Source organism: Cavia porcellus, unplaced genomic scaffold (genome assembly GCF_034190915.1).
Source record: "Cavia porcellus strain 051 isolate PalLab524CR breed Dunkin Hartley unplaced genomic scaffold, mCavPor4.1 scaffold_4, whole genome shotgun sequence".
In the NCBI taxonomy this organism is placed as follows: Eukaryota; Metazoa; Chordata; class Mammalia; order Rodentia; family Caviidae; genus Cavia; species Cavia porcellus.
In genome coordinates this window covers 70251172-70267680 of record NW_026947487.1, presented here as the reverse complement: position 1 = coordinate 70267680, position 16509 = coordinate 70251172, and the positions used below count along the sequence as shown (strand labels likewise).

Below are 16509 nucleotides of genomic sequence, written 5' to 3'. Positions count from 1 at the left end.
TGTGCTGTATCTGGGACCCTTCTTATATTGCCTTATTTTCTCTTACTGTATTTTAACCACTGAGGCCACATGTTGTTTTTTGAAAACTTCAAACTTTTTCCTTCAGTATATCCTTACTTATGTGTTATAGTAGCAATCTTAAATAAAAATGCTTATTTTATCCATTTTTATCAAAATCTTAATTGTATACTTTTCTAAAATCAGAGTGCCAAACTCAGTTTTTCTACAATGAAAACTGCACAAATCAAAGTACACAAGAGGTTTTGAAGTCCTAAAAAAGTTATAACTACTTCATATTTAGGTACAAGAGAAGGCTATATTCCCTTACATTTTTTTCTTTGCAATAATTCTAGTATGTGGAAATTTGGTCTCCACCTCCTACATATAGAGCTCCTGCATCAGCACAAACCTCTGTTCATTTTTTCCCAGTAAGATTGCAGACTAAACCTACTGGTTTCACACTGAGCTATACAACCAGATACTTTTTATTTTGTTTTGCACATTGTCTTCATATGACCCTAAATGGCCCTTCATTGCTCACATTTTTGACCTTCCTGCTACAGTCTCTCAGAGTACAGAAAACACAGGTTTATTCCAGCATTCTTGGCAAGCAAAATCCTCTAAACAATTTACTTATAATAATCCCAAGAGATTGCAATCCTGCTGGGCTATTTATTTTGGAGACTGAAGCAGAAAAGATTATTCATTGCTTGAAGGCTAGCATCATCTTCACAGTAAGACCCCACCTTAAAAGTATAAGGAGCGAGGTAGAAGAGGGATGTAGAGAAGAAGAGCAATAGTAACAATGAAAGGAAGACAGTGAAAGAAAAAGACAGAGAGAAAGAGAAACATTACAATTACAAGAAATTAGGGGCCTGATGTTTTTAAGACCAGGTGGGTATGTTTCATGCAAGATGGAGTGGGGAGGAGGCCAAAAAACATAAATTCTAATTTCCAAACATTATTCCTTATATTGAAAATATCTTTGAACAAATACTGGTTTTCATGTTGTCTCTCACTTGATGTATACACCCTGATGCAACTAGAGATAACTCTGAATTCCAAGGCTGCTCCTGAGGCTCTGTAGAACTCCACTTAACTGTATCCATAATCCAGAGGTCACAATATTACACTGGACAGACAGAAGAGACCCACTTATGAATGATGTGCATGCTCAGTGAGAAGACTTGAGACCTGAGACACACAAATAACTGTGTTTGAAGACAAAAGATACGCAAACTCTGATGTCCATAACCTGTTACTGAGGACATCAAAGGCATGATTTGTATTTTCTCCTAATGCAGTAGGAGATATAAAGATGGTTTTTCCTAAAATGTCATAAGTCTTAAATTGGGCCTACACAGCTTAGGGCAAAAGCAAGATACATATTTAATTTGTAAGACTCTAGGTCAAATCCATCTCAGCTCTACACATATCCATGTTGATCATGTAGGAAATCTTTCCAGTATGGTTTATAGCTACAATGACCCCAAATCACATGTATGCCAAAGTGAGACTTCTAGAAGTTCATAAGATACCACACCAATTGCCAGTACACTAATCCACCAATGAATACACAACTGAAAATACTGATAAAGAGGAGGCTTTATCTAAAGAGGTGGGCCACTGCAGGCAGGACATCGAAAAATGAATACATATATACATTTTTGTAATGTTTTTCTTTCTCCATCTCCCTTTCCTTCTGGTCTTCCTTTTCTTCTCCTTACTCATCTTCTTCCCTTTATCCTTTTCTGCCTCTCTCTCTCTCTCTCTCTCTCTCTCTCTCTCTCTCTCTCTCTTCTCTAAATATATATATATATATATGCATGTATATATATATTTAAAATAGGATCTTAATATGAAATTGATGCCTTCCTCCAAGGAATGAATAGTCTTTATCATTCTGCTTCCATCTACAGTGTTTTGAAAGAAGGAGTGAACACTGCATGCTCAGTAGGACATATATTTATATTTATTGTATCTTATAAATAAAAACCTTTATTTCTCATACAGTTAGGCTTATGAGGCTAAGGCTTAGGCAGCCTTAGGACTTAGTCTCCCAAGTCCTAAGGTCAAGGCATGAGGAAACTTAATGTATGGTGAAAGCTGCTTTCAGACTCACAGATGGTTTATTTCTTCCCATGAATGCATTTTTTCACACAACTGTCTAGGTTTTTTTTTATTATGTTCATTGGTATAACTTAGATATACATGAAGATTGTATTTATCATGGGAAATTTGTACCTGTAAAAGATATACCTTGGTTCCTCTTTTTTCCCTTCCCTCCCCTTCCTTCAAACACTCTTCCTTATTTACAAAGCTTTGTTTCCATTTTATCCTTCTCATCATTTTTTCTTTTATCTTTTTATTTTCCACCTACAATCCTCCTAGTCAGTGTTTTCTCTTGAACAATTCCTTCCAGTTTCACAATATTTATTATATATTTTGTTCATATTAACCCTGTTCTCTTTTTTGGCATCTTCTCAGAAGAATTAAATGCATCTTGCCATAATAATATATATACGCATCCATATTTATAGCAGCACAGTTTGTAATAGCTAAATCTTGAAAACAAACAAATTGCCCATTAACAAATGAATGGATAAAAAATGTGTTTATATTTTATATGCTAGGTACTACTCAGCCATAAAAAATACATTCTTTAATCTGGCTTCTCATTTGACTCTGCTTCTAAGCTACCATGGGTTAAGCAGCAAGTCAGATTCATGATGTTTTAATTCATATAACTGAGTAAAAAGGGTCTAATACACATGACTTCATCTTGCCCATTCAGTTTCATAAGATCCAATAAATAGTGATTTAGGATCTTAAGTTGTAAAATTCAGGAAAGAATTTCATTGTGTTGCATTCCCTTGCTTGTTGTATTTATGGTTTTGGTGACAAGGACACTTGTCCCTGAAACAGAAATTCTAAACTAACTGCAGCCATTTTGTTAAAGCTACAGTCATATCACCACCACCAAAAAGCTCCTTCCTGTGGGCAGAGAAAATCAGCAAATCTGCCTTCACCTGCTAGCTGCTGTCACCAGAGGGCTCCTTCCTGCAGTGGATCAGCATGAACAGAGAAAGTCAGCAGATAACCTTCACCTGCTAGGCCACTGATGCTAGAAGGCTTGCTTCCTATGTACAGCCAATGGGAACAGGGACATGCAGTCAGGTAAGTCCCATAAACCCCACCCACAGGCCACCACTGGAGGGCCTTTCTTCATTTGGGCAGCCATCACCCACCAGTAGAATCAAACAAACACAATCCTATGTGTCTGCCACCACTGCAAGAGTCCCAGTTAAGACACACAGGCAAAGAGAAGCAGCCCCATCACCATGCATCACTGGCCATTGGGGAAGCTCAAGGGTGGCTGCATAGGTCTAGAGAGGCTGCATAGGTCTGCCACTTCCCTGAAACCCAGGGTCAGAGGAACCCAGATCCCTGTCCCACTCCCATACAATGCAGAGGGGCAGTCAATGTGTGAAGTGCCTGGAACCCTGCAACCAGTTTGTTAGGAGAAACCCAGGAGAATGTCAAGAGGAAGGAGCAAAAGGTAATCTCAGACCTCCACTGCACAGAGAACAAGTCTGGGAGATACAGTCATGGAAGACATTGGAAGTCACACACTTGAAACCCCTGAGAGGATAAAAACTGAAGAAAAAACCTCAGGAGACTGTAAAATTAATCAAATCAGAAATAATGTCTGATTTTAAAAAGAAGAAATGAAAAACATAATGAAAGAATTGCTCAACATATCTAACAAAGACATAGGCTAAAAAAAGAGGAGCATAGAAAATGACAGAAACCTTGAATGAGCAATATAGAAAGGAATTACAATGCATGAAAAAGATTCAAAAAGATCTCCAGGATATTTAAAAAGTCAATCAAAAGCACTTGAAAGAAATTATAGAGAGACTTCCAGACATTGAAGACATGCTTGTACTTACAATTGTGAAAAGAAAGATCTTCTAAAAATAATGAGAAACAGGAAATAACAATTCAATAGCTGCAAGATATTGTAAAGAGAAATAATTTAATGATTGGCATCTACGAAGAAGCAGGGATCAACACAAATGAAATAAAAAGTCTATTTAGAGGTTCTTGTAGATAAATGGATGCAACTGATGTTATGTTCATGGGCAAAACAGTTTGAACTATATGGGTGGACACTAGCATAAAAAACAGGAGTTACTAGGATCCAACAACAATAGATGTTATAAAAGTGATAGAAGAGGAAAGAACTAGGAGGAGAAGGTGGTAACCACAGTTAAGATGTTATTGTGTAAGTCTTGAACTCTTGTAAGATTTTTACAGTTGTCTTAGTTTTTTCTGTTCTGTCTGGTTTTGTTAGATTTTACTGTGTCTGATGATATGGGCAACTATTTTGAAAATAATTGAACACATTATGGTAATCATGATTGGTTTCCTTTTATCGTGTTTTAAAGTCCTATAAAACTTTCATTCTTTTGGTTAATTGGTTTTATTCAGTTTCGTTTTGATTTTATTATGGTATAAACAGCTATTTTGAAGAAAACAAGACATTATAGTAACTATTGACATTTCCTGTTACCTGATTTTGATATCCTGCAATGTGCACATTCTTTTTTTTTATTTGTTTTTGTCTGTTTTTTATTATTTGATTTCATTGTGTATGAGGTTATAGACAGCTATTTTGAAGAGCACAAGAGGTATTATAGTAGCCATTGTTGATTTTCCATTGTTTTGTTTTGAAGTCCTGTAATGCTTTCATTGTTTTCTTTTGATTGGTATTATACTATTTTTTTATTTGATTGTATTGTGTGTGAAAGTATGGACAATTATTTCAAAGAAAAAAAGAAACATTATGGTAGTCATTGTTGATTTCCTGTTGTAGATTCTGCGTTGCTTGCATTGTTGTGTCTGACTTGCTGTGTTGTCTTTTTTTGTTGTTGTTGTTCTCTTTAAAATAAAAAAAATTTAAAAACTACAATCATTCTGTTCTCTGTCATGGAACTCAGCTAAATCATGATTTGTCATCAAATTGAAACTTCTTTGAATGTGCTAAGAGCAACTTTGCTACAAGCTATCTTCACGGCACAAGATACCCATTGTACAACAGTATTTTGTTAAAACCTATCTACTTCTTATAACTTTTGTTTGCCACGCTATAAAAAATTAACAATCTCTCTGTAACCATGACCTCAGATTTTGGAGATTATGCCTCTAGGGCGCAGTGACATGAACAAAATTTCTTATCTTCTCCTAAACTCTGACCTACGGTTGATTCAATTTTTCCTGCAACATTTCCTCTTCCTAGAATATGACCTGTAAAAGAAAGGAACATTCTTTTAAAGATATCCTCAGGTAAAACTGAAGCCAACAAATTTCCTAGTTGTTAAAAATTATGATGTAGTGTCATAGCATAAGTCATGAGTAATACCACATGATACACATTAAAGTAAACTAGATGACACGTTTTGTGGTATCTATGTGTGGGAGACCACAATAACACTCTTTCCTGAGAAATGAAGCTCTTTTCTCAATCTGTCCTTGACCTCTTCATCAACCCTATTCATTGATATATGCACAACTGCCTATATTGAACCAGATGTTCTCCCTATTGGATAAAATAATATTATCAAACATGGTTAAGAGAATGGTGGTCTCATTAATAGCAACACAGTAACATGCAGGTAACAGTAGCCTCCATGTTGATGGTTGGTGTAGAGGTACAATTAGTAAGCTATGAGATTCCAGGGCTAAGATATGGCATGACTTAACGTCTCAGGTGAGCCCACAGAGTGGCCTCACTGGCACAGCACCTGGGTGGCAAACACAAGGTCATCAGTTCAACCACTAGTACTGAAAAAAAAAAAAAAGGAGAAAAAATCCTGACCACAGAAGTCATGGCAGAAAGTTACCAAGGGTGGAAACAGATGTAGACACATATATAAATGAGGCATGTACAACTCAAAATAATAATGATCAAAATAAATCTATGTGACAGCATATAATATTCAATATTCCACAAGTTTGGAACAAGAACAGAATATTAAACAGTGTTAGAGTAAAGAAATGCATTGCATATAAAGCAAAGCTTATCAGAATCACATGCAATATCTCAGCACAAATCATTGTCAAGGAGAGCTTTGCATGAAAGTATTTTTAATTCTGAATGACAACACTTTATAAACCAGATTTCAGTACTCTGAAAAACTATTTTTCACAATTAATGGACAAATAAGACATTTCTATGACAAAGAACAAGTGAAGAAATTTAAAGTCACAAAACCAGCTCTACAAATTGTAATGAAAGATGTTCTAGAAAGAGATAACAGAGACCACTATTGAAAGAACACCAACAGAAACAAGCTACCAGACAGGTCAAGCAATTACACAGAAAGGAAACAGGGAATCAACAGCAAGATAATAATATGACAAGGATAAGACAATACATGTCAGTTATAGCTATCAATGTAAAAGGTCTCAATTAGCCAATCAAAATAAAGACTGGCAGATTGGATCAAGAAACAAGATCCAACAACATGCTGCATACAGGAAACATATTTAACTCAAAAACAAATTGTTTTGTTACTTTTCTCTCATTTCTAAGATAAAATACCTGATGACAAAAATTAAGGGAGGAGAAGTTTATTTGGCTCACAGCTTATGGAGATTTCCATCTATAATCAGTGTACTATGAGCCACCGTGGCATGGCTCTGGAGTACAGTTCATGGTGACACAAGGAAAAAAAAAATCCCAAGAGCAAAAAGGGAAGGAGATAAGCCTCTTAGCTTCCCTTATATTATATGTAGGCTACGTATCCTAGAGTGGGTGTAAGCACTATCTGTGAGCCTCTGTACAACTGAAATGAAAGATAAACACTTTCACATTCAATAGCATGCAGTAAACATTTCCAAATAAAAGTTACAAATAAAAGAATGCAAAGGAATGGGACCAAAGCAAGTACAAAATCTAGCAGAGCAAACATTAAATCTGTAGTTTCATGTGCAAATCTGATGCAACCAATCAGATTGCAAACTTCATCAGATCGCAAGTTGCAAACTTCAAATATTTGAATGACCCCACTGCTAGGTTACTTGTAGTGGTTGTAGCATCCATGGATTCTTTATTGGGCCTTTACTGCTCTCTCGTGATGTGTTTCCTCAGATGATCCACATTCCTGGTTTCTACCAACTTCTGAGGTCTCCACTGCACCTTTGGCTTCACCCAGACAGCTTCACATGCTGCTCACTTAGGGGAACTTTCGATGACCTCTCAGGCCATCTGAAATCAGGATGGAAGCCACCTAAACCTTACAATGTTTTGACTCCATACACCTAAAATGAGTGACATGTGGGTTCTTCGCTGCACCTTTGGCTTTACACTCACAACTTCACACTGGCCTCCCAGACCTTCCTAAATCAACATAAAAGTCTTCAGAAATCTTGCATTCTGTATGCTCTAAAAAAAAAAAAAAAAAAAAAAAACAACAGCACATGGTTGATACCAATGTCTGCCTCCAGTTAGCAATATTGAAGCTTTCCTTTCTCTTTGCTGTAGGTGTCAGGTGCCTGGGTCACTGGACAGTATGAATCTGATTCTGAGGAACAGATTCTCTATGCTGTCTCCTTTCTGGAATCTGGTATGGCTGCTGCAACATTTTGGAAAACAGTGCTCTGAGCCTTTCTCCTCCAAGCAAAGTACTGCACTTTTGCAGATTTGAGGCTGCAAAGTTTTGAGATTTTCTGCTTTTTGCAATGCCTTCGGGCCACCTTTTCTATTCTGTTCCTTCTCATCAATGGAGCTCTAAACTCTATCTTTATAGTCCATAGCATTACTGGAGCTTTCTTTCTGCCCAAACTCACAGTGTTTTAAATCACCCTGCTAGCTTTTTGCTCTTGATTCTCAATATAAATCTGGCTAAAAGCCATCAACAATAACCATGCCACTACCTCAACATTCAACTGCCTTGAAATTTCTTCTGCAGATTAATTAGTCCAACAACCTTAATTTCAGTCTCAGGAAGTCTCTGGACATAAGCAAAATGCAGACAAACCACCTGCAAAGCCATAACAAAAATCAACTGGATTCCAACAACCAATGGAGTCCTTCCCAGCAGAAACATCATGAGCTTGGTCATTAATGGCAATCTTTCTATCAAGTTTTTGGCTTCCTGAGCTCTGACTGGAGTCTCCCATATAGAACGGCCTAAACTATTCCTGCTCTATACATTCACATGACATCTCCAAACATTTCCATACTCTTCCCACAGTCTATTCCCAAAGTCTCTTGAACCACATGATCAGGTACCATCACAGTAACAACCCCATTCCTGGTAACAAATTCAATCTTGGTTATTGTTCTCTTCTTACTGGTACAAAACACCTGACATTCAAAACTAAAGAAGGGACGGCTTATTTAGCACACTATTTGTAGATGTTTCAGTCTGTAAGCAGCTGGCTTCAAGGCAGGGTGGCATGGCACTGGGGCAACACTTCAAGGCAGCAGACAGAGCAAAAAAGGGGAACAAGTCTCTTCCTCTCCTTCATATGGTACACAGGCACCCCCATTCAAACCCCTTTCTGAGCAGGTGCAGCACTCACAAAATCTCCTTACCTTCCACTGCACAACATGAAGATATTTACAAAGTAAGAATTCTGACTCCCTATTGAGTCTCTTAGTTAAAACTACTAAACTCCTCAAATAGACACAAGGTATTAACCATAACAACAACATACTAGTGCACAGAATATGCTTAAATACACAAAAAGAAATTGAAATTCTCCCATCATCTGATCATAGTGCAATGAAACTGCAAATCAATGCTAAAGAAACCACATGGAAACAAAAACCTATGAAAATTAAATAACACAACACTGAACTCCTACTGGATTAGGAGAAATTAAAGAAGGAAAAAACAATACCTACAATTAAATCATAATGCTGATACAAAACACTGGAACTTCTGTGATACAATAAAACTAGTTCTACGAGGGAAATAGCCGGAGGTAAGCTGCAATATCAAGAAAACAGAATTTGGTCAAATCAACCACCTGATGTTGAACCAAGCTTAATGGTGGCATACACTGACAAATACACAAATTTACAAAAGAAATCAGTCGAATGAGTTTACCTGGGAAAAACATCAACCAACAGTGAAATGGATAAATAAAGCAAGAGGGCTGGTGGACTACATATTAATCTGACATCTAATGTTGACAATCAGTGAGAGTATTTGAAGTCCAACATCAAATCTGCATCACAGCAAAAAAAGGCAAGAAGAACCGAGGAGTATAAGAGAGCAACATGACAGGAGATATATAGAAGGAAGAAGAGCTTGAGCAGAGTTTTCCACCATAAGAAATTTGTATTTGACTCTGAATCAGCGCAAGAGGCACCAAAATCTCTGAATAAAGGCATGACATGATGAAACCATATTTGGAAGGGTCATTTGCACATTAGTTTTGCTTTCCAAAGAGCAATGCAGATACTGTATGGAGCTCCTAGAAAAACCTAAGAGCTAAGATGGAGATTCTGGCCTGAGCCCCTCCCCCAAAGCCTATGGTCATTCCTGGGAGCTGATTTATCTCTGTATCCTGCCCTGGTGCACTAGCGGACATGAAGGACTCCAGAAAGAGAACATGAGAAAAGCACCTGGTTTCTCAGACACAGTTGAGGGTGAAGGAATGTGCTGCCCATTGCTCTCACTTCTTTCAACACAGAATGGCAGCTGTGAGGCAGTGAGGTATAGAACTGCAGCAGAAGAAGGCATCTCATTCCCACAGTAAGGACACAGGAGTTTCCTAAGAATTTGATTTGGAGTCATTGTACACTGAATCCAGGGCTCACAATGCTTAGTGTATCTTCTACACCTCTACAGTCATCAGAATTCTGGCTATTTCAAATAGTCCCAGAGAAAATATTACTTCTCCAGCTGTTCCAACAAAAAAATTTGAAAAACAAAGACAAAAGTAGGAAATTATTACATCTCAGATATATAGAAACGGTAGAAAAATCATTTATATTTGTGAGAGATGTGACTGGCACACTTCTTTAATGTGTAAGAGAGATGAATAGGTACAAGTCCTGGAATGTTTGTGGAGAAGACCACTTGAAGAGCCACAGTTGTTCTATCTTTGACTGAACTGCCCTGCCCTCCAGTCTGCAGATGGACCTTTTACATTCTTCCACCCCTGAATCTTCAGATGGCCATATGGTATCACATATCTATATCTATCTATCTATCTATCTATCTATCTATCTATCTATCTGTAATTCTTCTAGTGAATCCTAACTGATACACCTATAAAGATAACAGAAAGTAATCTAACTCATTTGTCCTTTTCATTTTTACTAAAATAGCTCAATCCGAAATTAATGCCACAGAGAGATACAACATGGCCAAATAGAAGAACAGTCTTTTTCAGAGAAGATCCACAAAAAGCACAGATATTTGGAAGAAGGGCAAGGACACACACTCTGATATAAAATTACTGCCATAGAAGAAAAAAATGTGATTGTTTTCACAAGGTTGTTGACAGATCACAGAAGTAGATCCCCTGCCCAAGCAGGAGAAAATAAAACTCAAGCAGATCTGTTATTCACACCTGTATTCAACTGGAAGCAAGTAGCTTCCTCCAGCAGCTCAATCAGCAGAGGACTAATGTGAAAAAACACAACAGACATCCTGTGTCTGCCAGTATCTGCTGTAGCCAACAACACCTTATCACCTAGCCTTGGACCCCTTACTCAGAAACCTAAATTTTTTTTTTTTTGTCTTTTTCCTTTTTACTGGTACCAGGGATCGAACTCATGACTGACTGCTTGCAAGGCAGGCGCTTATGCTGCTGAGCTAAATCCCCAGCCCCGAAACCTAAAATTTTGTACCCTTCTCCAAATGACTCCCTCCTCTACCTAAACTCCCCTATAAAAACACACACTCACCACTTGCTCAGGGTCACGGTCTTTTGGCCCTTGGCTCAAACACAGTGGCTCTGCATCAAAGTCCTCCCTGTTTCTTCCACCTCGCCTTCCTCAGATGTCTCATTTCTACCATGGTTTACTATGTCAATAGTCTTTATCAGTCTTATGCTATCAAAAACTGCTGATAGGGGCTGGAAAATTAGCTCAATGGTAAAGTACTTGCCTAGCAAGTGTGAGATTCAGTTTGATTTCCAGTACCCTTACCCACTCTCCAAAAAAGAAATCTACTATTAAACTGTCTGAGGTGACAAATATATACTACCCTAAGGGACCACTGAATACTGTATATGTGAATTGAAATGTCACACTTACTATTTTTAATTACTGTGTATCAATAAAAAATTTTTAAAAATATTTTAATTCTTCATAGAAACATTTGGCAAGTATTTATGGAATACGAGGTCAACTATTCCTCCATAATTTCTTGCTTTATTATTGACAAAGAAACAGTCACCAAGCCACATGTTGGACCAGTCTTATCATTCTAACGTGTCACAGAATACTTAGTTTAAGAATGATGACAACTACATGAGCCGTCTCACAATGCACATGAGACCATGCACTGTTGTGTTATGGGGCAGCACTGAAAATTCTCTCCCATTCCATTCTTCAGTCTCCTCTGCATCCCTGTGTGATAGATGTACAAGACAGTTCCCTCAAAAGTAAATCAGGAAAAGCTTCATGAACAATCAGCATGTTTTTTCCATTATTATCACCAAGTTCCAATTTTTTTTTATTTAAAAAGAAAAAGAGAAAAAAAGCAGAACAAAACAAAACAGTGTAAGGGTACAAGTAATTCAGAACTACCAAAAAAAAACCAGTAAGCTATAACCAGTTAATAGATTGCACACTATCATCTTAGAAACGGTGTTTCAGGTCATAGGATCAAAGCATACAAAGTAAACATTCAAACAGTGAGACTGCAAATAGTTGTATTCAGTAATCCAATCAAAAATATTAATATGGTCTTCTATTTAACACACCTAAACACCCTTGCTGTTGTATCCTTTAGGGCACTTTTTTTTCCCTCTCTCTATTACAACAAAATTTACACGTTTTGGGTTTTATTGCTCCCTTAGATCTTATTACTTTTTTTTTGAAGAGAATAAAATCAAGCATGATAAAACAAAGCTGTCAGTCAAAATCAAGGAAAGACCTAGCACATGATGTAAAAACAAAGTACAAGGTTATCAACAATGGTTACCATAATGCCTCTTGCTTCCTTAAGAAGAATTGTCTATCTCATTAGGTATTATAAAGTTGAACAAAACAGTAGAGAACAAGACCAATAAAACCTAAACATTGTAAATCTTACAGAACCTCAAAAGAGGATAATAGTCAAACCAGAATGGGCATCATAGTGAATCTTATTGCCTTCAAAGTAGTTGCCTATACTCTCAAACTTGATACTACCATACAGAACGGAACAGAGTCTAATCAGTCAAAACAAGATAATGGGGGTATTACAAGACTTAATGCTAATAGGAAATCAAAAAGTTACTACAATATATCCTGCTAGTTTTTTTCCCCTTAGTTTAAAAAAGAAATTTAAAAAATTAAATAATTTTTAATGAATAAGGGAGAAGTTGAGATAAAAGGGGGCATAACAGCATAGCAATACAGGTTAAAGCATGACACTTCCAGCAACCTACTGCTTCACCACCAAATAACCCGACTTAATAGTAGCTACCATAGTGTCTTTTTCCTTGAAATATTTGAATATAACTTCATATGTTATAGCATCAAACATATCAACACAGTGTAACACTATTCAAGTGGATGAAAGCATTGTAGAGTATTTAGAACCAGCTAGAGGACCTTCTGATCTAGTCATGCCCATTCTAAATGTACTCCTTCTTGGCATCTTTCCATGCTAGGCTGGAGTTTATGCTTATGATGACTTCAATTGTTTCATATATACAGTGCAATTACACAATGTTATTAAATTCAGAAATAATTTTGTGTCTGTGTGTGTGATATTTTAATACTCTGTGATTCAAAAGAATGCCTTTAGACAAATTATTGAATAACATCCAAGGCCTAGAACATAGAAGTCTAACATTTTCTTTACTATGAATCTGTATGTTTTTATGAAAAAGGAGGTTTTTCTATCTGCACTACCATGCAAGACAATAAAACATGCGATATTAAAATTATTGAAAGATTTACAATCTAATGTTTCCATCTCTTCTATAGTAAGAGTTTAAAATAATATTTTAATGAGAAATAAGAAGACAAATATTTATAATTTATTATTAAAATTCAACTATCCATAGTAAAACACAAAGAGGAAATGAAATAGTCAAATAACAATATGAATACAAATAACAATACAAATACAAATAACAATAACAAAATGAAGTAGTCAAATAACAATATATGTAGCCAAACCATGTACTGATATAAGAAAATATCTTGGTCAGCTCCTTCAAAATACTATTGTTACCAAATTTATTCCTCAATGTGATAGTTTTCCTTATAAGATTTTACTGACCCTATCTGAACTCTATTTATCTTCATAAATAGGTAGGTCACACTTACCAACTGACTCAGACCAAGAATCAGCTGCATTTCAAAGACCACACACATTTCAAGAAACACACACACATATGCACACACACACAGAGAACTGTTTCTATTTCATACTCACTTTTAAAGGAGTCTATGAAGGACCAAAGACTCGGTCATTTCTATTGAGCAATGTGCTTCTATTTGCTAATAAAATGTACAAACAAAACCTACAGACCTTTCCCTCCACACAGTGGTATTCACTGGGCTCAAAGGCGGTTCAGATCCCCCAGGCCCCTGATCTCAGCACACCAGGGTTCAGAGGCAGAGCTCAGCACTCACTGATTTTAAAAAGTTTTCAGAGAGTAGAGAGGAGTCAAGGAAACTTCTAAACAGCACCTGCAGGGCAGTTTTCATCTTAAGACAGGAAGCATCTGAGCTGTACTCCAGTTCAATACTATGCTTTCCAGGTCTCCCATAAACTCTTGGGTTCACCTGGCCCTCAAGGCCTCAATCTCCCAATTAGCTGGACTGCATCCAGTCTGGGCTTCTCCAGTTGTGCTGCACCCTGAAGACCTCCCCAAGCATCCCCACTCTGCTCCTGGCTGCCTCCTCCTGTGCCTCCCCTTCTCCATGAGAGCTGCAGGGTCCCTTCTGTACTCCTGGTAGGTCAGTTCTGAGACTGGAGGCAGTCCTCAGGCTTCCCTTACCCCAGGGGCCCACCGGCCTCTCCCCCAGCCAGGCACTCACCGCTGGGCAACTTGAGAAGGCACCAGTAGGACACAGGACTGCTGGGCCCACCCAGATTCTAGTAGAAAATACCAGTGAAAGCAAACAGGATGCTGAGCCTCGGGGCGTGGCTGAGCTTCCTGTGCCAGCAGGGCTCAAGTGGGAATTCACTCTCTAGCCCTGATGGCAAAACCTGTCGGGGTTATATAAGGGTCAGTTACTGGGGGCTTAGGGATGCTGAACTGCACATTGGTCAGGGGCCAACACTGACCTGTGGGCTTCTGAAGACTCCCCTTGCACCTAGGGACAAACCCGTTGCTCCTGCAATACTGGCTTTTCCTAATGCAGAGGTCGCTGTCTCTATGGGTTTTCCTGGCCTCACAGGGATTTGAGCTCTGCCCCGGTTCCAGAGCTGAGCTCTGAGGACTCAGGGAAGCCTCACAGATTGCCCCTCCCAAGGATGATAGTCCTTTCCTGATCAGTGTGCTGAGAGGATATTAGAGGGTTGGTCTCCAAGTCCCTAAATATAAACAACTGATTCTACAGGGCTTGGGGCTAGGGCACAGACTGGGTGGATGAAGGTGTGTCCCTGAAAGTCTTCAGTATTATTCCTGGCAGGGCTCCAGGAAGCACTTCCTTGCACTATTTTGAGGCTCAGGAACCTACAGAAATGACTGTGGGTTCAGGAAAACAGCCTGCTATCAGGTCCCACGTTTCCTCCAGGAAATGATCACATGCCACACCAAACAAAACTCACTTAAACAGTAGGCTACTTATTTAAATCATTGAGAGGAATTCTTGTTAATTGTTCATTCAGTACAGGAAAGGTCCAGCAAAAAGCCTAGAGGAGGAAATTGACAGAACATAATATTTTATAATTTTGAAAATACTCTATTGTATACTTTTAAAGAACTTTAACATTTGCATCTAATTATTCATTTAGCTTCAGTTCTGTTTGTTCATACTCTATTGTATAATTTTAAAGAACTTTAACATTTGCATCTAATTATTCGTTTAGCTTCAGTTCTGTTTGTTCATCCACTCATAAAGACTCACATAGAAATAAGTTTTTGCCATGATTCTTTGTAAGGCATAGTTATGGCAACACTTTCAGATATTGTTCTCATTAGCTGTTTTGATAATAGCAAGCTGGGAGAGAAGATTCCAGAGGGAATAAATCTCTTTGTATCTGTCTATCTTTGTCTCTGTGTCTCTGTCTCTCTCTCTCTCTGTCTGTCTCTTTCTCTCTGTCTCTCTCTCTGGCTCTCTCTGGCTCTCTGTGTCTCTGTATTTCTGTCTCCCTCTCTCCCTATGTCTCTCTCCCCCTCTCTGTCTTCCTATATATAGTGGGAGAACTTATGAAACACAGAGGAACAACACAAAAAGCAAGGTAAAAGCAAGGTAAATCAACAATAAATTTCAGTACAAATTTCTGGAATTATATAACTAAATGGAAAAGCAGGGGAATTTTCTCAGCACTTCATGTCCCAGCATCAAAGAAGGTAAAATATTATATATATATATATATATATATATATATATTCACCACAGAGCATACATCAAAAATCTATACATAAAAACCAAGCTGGATTCAACAGTGTGCAAGAAAATTTTAGCTTCCTCATGATAGTAACATGAATGTCTTCCTTTTTTTTCTGAGTGTAACATGCTACAGTTGTTTTAATAGTAACAAAAAATGGACTTTGTTTAAAGGTAAAGAAATAAAATAATATTCATATAAAGAGACACTGCAATGCTCATAGTCACATCTTCAACCAAAATAGAATTAAAGCAAATTATACCAAAGACATTATCTGGACTCATGTGGGACATGCGCTGTGGGGTTTAGGCCCTTGACTAAATAATCAGTGTCTGTGGTGTTGTGGATAGATTTCCTGCATTTTCCTGTGTTAACTTCTGGTGACCATTATAAAAATATTATAAACTCCATGTCCTGAACCTAATTGTTCTCTGTGTACAATCCCTGACTACAACAGGGGCTGACAGATCATAGTTTGCTTTAATCTCAAATCTCTAATTTACAGAATAGTTTAGGTTATGCTTTGCTTATTGAGAACAGTTTTTGCTAGCTAAATTTGTGTCAGTTCCAGTCTTTACCAAGCTGATTGTAAGCTACATCAAATTTTATTTGTTCCCCAAGATTCATTTCACAATGTTCAGCTGTCCAGTCACTCAGAGGCCTTTACAGCCATGATTCAATAGCCCTGGCTTCTTCTCAAGCTGGCAGCAGATCTTGGCATCATCTGCCTGGTGCTGGTTTTATAGACATCCAGAATGCA

General features: G+C 37.7%; 1 protein-coding gene across 3 annotated transcripts in view; it reads right to left on the bottom strand.

The window, feature by feature from the left end:
• The window catches only part of LOC100716581 (broad substrate specificity ATP-binding cassette transporter ABCG2-like), a 77911-nt gene extending 63539 nt beyond the window's left edge, over positions 1 to 14372 (bottom strand). For 2 of the 3 annotated variants that reach the window (XM_013152766.3, XM_013152752.3), the window contains exon 1: positions 14231 to 14372. The gene's annotated coding sequence lies outside the window, so the exon portion shown is untranslated. Of the gene's footprint in view, positions 1 to 13622; positions 14147 to 14230 lie in introns of those variants that run through there. The other variant, XM_013152757.3, reaches the window with a different exon arrangement.
• Positions 14373 to 16509: the final 2137 nt, after the last annotated feature.